Source organism: Leguminivora glycinivorella, chromosome 4 (genome assembly GCF_023078275.1).
Source record: "Leguminivora glycinivorella isolate SPB_JAAS2020 chromosome 4, LegGlyc_1.1, whole genome shotgun sequence".
NCBI classification, from domain to species: Eukaryota; Metazoa; Arthropoda; class Insecta; order Lepidoptera; family Tortricidae; genus Leguminivora; species Leguminivora glycinivorella.
This window is the reverse complement of record NC_062974.1, coordinates 13,777,480-13,784,196: the sequence shown is the minus strand read 5'-3', so window position 1 is coordinate 13,784,196 and position 6,717 is coordinate 13,777,480.

Here is a 6,717-nt window from a genome sequence, read left to right as displayed (position 1 = left end):
TGCCACCACCACGAGTGAATCCTTCTCGACCGTTCACACACACGGGTGTTGACTTCACCGGACACGTGGAACTAAAAGCCAACAAGGGAAGGGGGATAAAAACAACCCGTGGATACATTGCAGTATTTGTTTGCTTCGCCACGAAGGCAATTCATCTCGAACTTGCATCTGACCTTTCCACACCCACATTTCTCGCTGCTTTCAAGAGGATGTGCGCCAGGAGGGGAACACCATTGCATGTTTATAGCGACCAGGGTACAAATTTCATCGGAGCGTCCCGAGTATTGACCCAAGAGAAGAGAGAGATCCTGTACTTCCAACCAAAGATACGTCAAATAAACATCTCCCGGTTCCTCGAACTCTGCTTCGCCACTCCGTGAAATGACGCGCCTGTTTCGTATTATGATTGCGATGAAGCGGTTTGAAATACCTTTACCAAAGAGAATGGATATATTTAGAGGATTTTTGTTAGAGTAAAGAATCTCTCAGCACAGGATTAAAACATATAAAATCTCAGTAGGTATTGACAATTCCTTTATGATATGTATTTAAAATGTTAAATATAATATATTAAGACATACTAGCGCCATCCAATCCGGTCAAGCATCATCCAAAGGCTCCATCTACAAGAGCATAATAAATGTTTTTAGGGTTCCGTAGTCAACTAGGAACCCTTATAGTTTCGCCATGTCCGTCCGTCCGTCCGCGGATAATCTCAGTAACCGTAAGCACTAGAAAGCTGAAATTTGGTACCAATATGTATATCAATCACGCCAACAAAGTGCAAAAATAAAAAATGGAAAAAAATGTTTCATTGGGGTACCCCCCCTACATGCAAAGTGGGAGCTGATATTTTTTTTCATTCCAACCCCAACGTGTGATATATTGTTGGATAGGTATTTAAAAATGAACAAGGGTTTACTAAGATCATTTTTTGATAATATTAATAGTTTCGGAAATAATCGCTCTTAAAGGAAAAAAAAGTGCGTCCCCCCCCCTCTAACTTTTGAACCATATGTTTAAAAAATATGAAAAAAATCACCAAAGTAGAACTTTGTAAAGACTTTCTAGGAAAATTATTTTGAACTTGATAGGTTCAGTAGTTTTTGAGAAAAATACGAAAAACTACGGAACCCTACACTGAGCGTGGCCCGACACGCTCTTGGCCGGTTTTTTTTTTTGTGTTCGAGGTTTTTTTCAGATACTTTATTTGTCTTCTATGAAGTTATATTGTCTTTGGTATTATGATTACGATGAAAAGGTTTGAAATACCTTTGCTTATTAAACAGATAAAGCACCGCGCAATGTGAGTAGAGATACTGTCGCGTATATTATTTATTTTATTGTTTGTCATTTCCACTTATAATCACTTAAACGGTTAATTTTAAAATAAATATTACTTATAAGTACCCACCCACTAAATAGACCAGACCGGTAGTCTCAAGCATTATATCAAAATATGATTGATATGAAATTAACCAGTTTTTGATTTACTGTAAGTGTAAACTTATTTTATGTGGCAATGTAATGCTTTGACACCATTGAGTTGAGGGGGTTAGGATTTCGTATTTTTGCTTTCGTAAATTGTAACCACTCTCGTAGTCTAGCATCGTAGCATTTAAAATTCTACTACTTAATACGATCCTCCTCGCAATTTTCGCTTCAATAAAATATCAGCCTATTTTCCTACACCTTTAATTATATGTAGAATTGACGCTGATTAATCATATGTACTTCCCACTAGATTTCTAATTACGCCGTTTGCCGTTTTCCACCTATTGACGATGACGAGTGCCGAAATCAATCCCTCGCAGCGCAGCGCAGTCCAAAAATCCGAGACCAGAAATCTAACTGGTCTAGAAATGGAAGGATTTAAACACTATTATTTTTTAGATCTTTACAGGTATATGCATATTAAGTTCGTGTTAAAACTTTATTGATTATTAGGAAATTGCAATTGAACTATAACTAACAACTCTGTCGGGCATTTACGATATCATTGAGTAGGTACTTAATTTTTAATGAACGAGTATAATGTCGGGGAAACTAAGTTCGCAAAATGAAAGCGGCCTTGATAAATATATTACAATGAATACATATATCCAGAAGTAGACAATAAATAGTCTGGAAATTATGTGACTGTATTACTTAAAAAGTCGTATAAAAAATTCATAATATTGTTTTAATTGAAGATTATGGTATTTCTAAAACCCTAATAAACGCACAAAATTTATAGTTAAGTTAAAATTTAAAATGTATAGTTATTTAGTGCACACCAATTTATTTTATTTCAAACATTACTATTTCTTGTACGAGTATGTCACAGTCGTTGGGTATTGAGGATGTTGGCATTAGACGGTCGGTGAAGGAGCGCTTTCTCAATCGGCTCACAAAAGTCCTTAACAGTCTTTTGTCAGGAGGCAACAAAGTGTTCTTAAATATTGATACGGTCACTGTTGTTAGGTTACCTAATTATGTAATAATTTAAGACAGAAGGTCCTTTAAGAAGGGAATGATTAAATTAACCGATTAGACCAGTATTACATGGATCTCACAACTTATCACGGTAGAAAAACTGAGTTGCGAGACTTTTTTTTTGATGGCATTACTTTAATTTAAAATTAGATAATAGAAGTATAAAGAAGAATAATTCTATCTTGTAATACAACTTCAATCTTATACTGTTACAAAAGGCTATTTTTGTTCAAACTCCGCAGTTACAAAGCGACGCGTCTGTGTGGCTGTAGATGTAAAGGTTGTATAGCATTTGTACTGAAGAGGTGTGCCTCCAAGGATGTTGTCGTATGACCTTTGGCAACATTCCACAGGTAGTTTAGTTGGGATAGGGAGACCGGCGGTCAGGTGTATGGAATAATAGGAACTGTTTCTATTTATAACTCTCTCCAGGGAACACGTGTAAAGGTCGTTGAAATAGATATTTCTTTGTCCATGTCATGTCTTTTTTACATGTTATCAACAAAATGTTAAGTTTTGTTTTTGTATTGTTTTCAAACTTTTTTTATTAAAACGTTTTTTTACATTTGTGAATAATAATAAAAAATCATAATAATTGTATCAAAGCCTAGGCCGTAGTAGAGTCCCACTTTGTCGTTGAAAAGGGTATTTTGTATCCTTACGAGTTACGAAGTGCAAAATCAACTTTTTAATCAAATTCAACCTTTACCTATCTAATTTCAAGTTCGGACTTTTGTATAAAAGTTAGTTTACGTTAGTTAGTTTTGTACCTTCAGAGTTTTACCATCAAACCAAGTGGAACATTCTAAAGCAGTATTTGCATAAGTTTTCCTTCCCTCGCGTCACAGTCGCAAATGCCTTTCAACGGTTCAGTACATTCGTATAGACACAGGTGAAACAAGAGTTTTCCATTACCGGAGGCGAGTTCAGCGTCACGCTTAACGGTCCCGTGTGAAACAGAACACGCTCAATGGATGACACGAGAACATCTGTACACGACAAAGCATTGTACTAAGTACAAAAGTATCGATTTTCGAAAGTTACAGAGATACGAGTGCGTTTTGTTTTTCTCCGTGACCGAACGCTACGCATTTAACGCATTTGTTTATATCGAAGCGTGAATAGTGCGTACGACGAGTTAAAGAGGTACGCATTTCATTGTTCTCACACTGTGAAGTAAGGTAGGCCCTCCAACAAGGACGCCGTTTATCTCAAGACCCATGTCATAAGAACAAAAAATGGACAAGAATGTTTAGCAACTGAGTATAAGTGTATGTGTTCTGTCCATTGTAATTAGAATATTATAATTTAGCACACAATAAACCTCATTAAACTATCAAGATCCAACATGTACCTTTTAATTGGGTATTTTAATCATAATAGAAGCTAGCGTGAGACCCGCAGGCGGCCTCGGCGGTGGTGTAGTGTTTCAGCATGGGAGCCGCGGGTTCCAGCTCAGTCATCACGATCTGTCAGCGAGTGCCAGGGCACCGTTATACAAATGACAATTAAACGTGAATTACACCACCTTGTCCTAAGTCCTAAGCTACTACCATGAGTTTCTGAAATTTTCTAATACGTAACTCGATAGCGTAAAATGTAGGCAACTTTAAAAAAATGTGTGTCGCCCAACGAATTGGCATTACGATCCAAAGGGGGAACGCATCTATCTATCATTATGGGAACCTTTTACCAGCGGGTTCAGTTCAGACCTCGGTCACCTTGCCTGATACTTATTTATTTTCATAGGTTACATTTTATTCTAAGTTTGTTTTTTATTATAATTATGTACCTATGATACTTCTTATGAAATAGTACATTACGATACAAGTGCGTAAAAAAGGAAGTTCGAAACGAGTGGCGATAAATTAAAACACGACCGAAGGAAGTGTTTTAAATCGACACGAGTTACGAATTTCCTTTTCGCACGTGTATCGTACGACGTTTTTCAGTACAGATGAGCCTCCGAAGTTTCGACCTGGCATATAATGAACCACTTCTCGAACTAGTGCGTAAAAAACGACCATCTGTACTGAAAATATTTTTTTTTGGTTTTATGGAATGTAATTGCCAAAGTGACGCTCAAATTTTTCATGAATCGTGGCAAAATTCCGGATAACTCTAGGAAGCAGAAAAAGTAATCGTTTGTGGGCGTTGTTCACTTTGAACATACTGACACACGGACCATAAGGATGTCATACGGAGGTCGGGGCTCACACCAATGAGTTTTTCGGAATTTATGCGAAATGTCATTTGATATTTGCCAGTCGCCTTTCGGTGAAGGAAAACATCGTGAGGAAACGGGTTGGAAGGTCTGATGGCAGTAATTTCGTAAAAACTAGTGCCTACGCCAAATCTTGGGATTAGTTGTCAAAGCGGACCCGCAGGCTCCCATGAGCCGTGGCAAATGCCGGGATAACGCAAGGAGGATGATGTTCACTTTGAACATACTATGAATGTCACTTTCCATGACGTTTATGTTTATGCTATTGTGTAAAGTATTATTCACACATACACAATACAACATATACAATCACGCCTGTATCCCATAAAGGAGTAGGCAGAGCACATGAACTACTCAAGTTTCAGTGCCACTCTTGGCAAAAAGGGGTTGAAAGAAAACGAAAATTGTGACATTGCAGTGACAGGTTGCCAGCCTCTCGCCAACGCCACAATTTAACCGGTATCCCACAGTCGACTTCTACGACCCCCACGGGAAGAAAGGGGGTGGTGAAATTCTTAAAGCCGTCACCACACGGGCAAGTAAGTAAGTAAGTATTATTAAACGTCGAAAACTTAGGGTAGAGCATTAGTCATGAACAACGGCCATATATTTAATTTCATAGGTTTGTATTGTATGTACAAGTTGTTAGAGTTGTTAGAATATTAATACTTGTGAGTCATTGGGACATTCTCTAACCATACTTGTTGTAGGTACATAATTACTTGGCTATTAGTATTTCATGTCTGTACAATATAGTCAGGTAATCATTTCTGTACAGAAACTTCATGATTCGCACCCTAATTTAATAATGTGTTTTGTATTTATATTTTAATTAGATTTTACATCAAGATGATATCTCGTTAAAAGTCGAAAACAGAAACTATACCTAAGTAAGAGAAAGGAAACCTTTATGTTAACACAATATTAAGAAATGCCTTTGCCTCCTAGGGTAACAGTACTAAGTTGCAATGTTTGCCATTACCGTGCGTTACACTTTTAAGAAACATCAAAATTGTCACACAAAGTAAAGTTGCATCACTGGATTGCAGCATTTAGTGTGTTTGAGACAATGGTGGCTTTCACCCGAGTTTGGACGTCGCGCATCTAGGCCGGACGCGCTTTCTGGACCAGAAAAGACTTATTGTTCTAATGTTACATACTTTCGACTCTTGCGTTTGGATTGATCTTGCGTCAATGATAGCCCTGATCGGCTATGCAATAGATTAAAGCCCCTTAAGTAATTTGGATTAACAAGTCCACTAGGATAATTAGGTTCATTTATAGTAATTTATACGTATTACGTACCTACCTACCTTATCGAATGTTTGTTTATATTTATCTAGTTATCGCGTAAGCACTAAGATTTAATAGTTATTTGTTATACAAGGGGGCAAAGTTGTATTTTAACGCCGAGTGTGGAATTGAAAAACGAGCAAGTGAAAGGATCCTGAACTTGCGAGTTTTTTAACACACGAGAAGTAAAATACATTTGCACCCGAGTGTAACACAAAACTTTTCTCCTCACTATAGCGAGGAAACTACAACGCAAAAAATGCGTTTATCACTGCTTCCAGTAGTTCCACAGGTGGTAAATCATCTTTATTACTAGATTCACCTACTTTTATCAAATGCGTTTTTACCCGCTGGTATTAAAGGACAAAACACGTGTTTCCGAGCTAGTGAGGGGAAAAATCTATTATGGAATTTACCTACCAAAGAATGTTCAAAATATGAATAAACACGTCAATTCGTCAGCATTTATGTGACTTGATATTCGAAAGTGACACGTCTCGCGTCTTCTTTATTAAAAAAAAAACGAAGTCGGATGGAATGACACCCGTGTGAAGACTGTGAGGTTTAAAGAGCGAAAAAGCCGTTATGATAAGTTGATAATTATAACACTTCACCAATCAATTATATTACATACAGTCAAGTAATATATAAAAAATTCAATTTAAGCGGTTTAGTAGTTTTGGAAAAAATTGGCTGTGACAGACGGACAGACAGACGCACGAGTG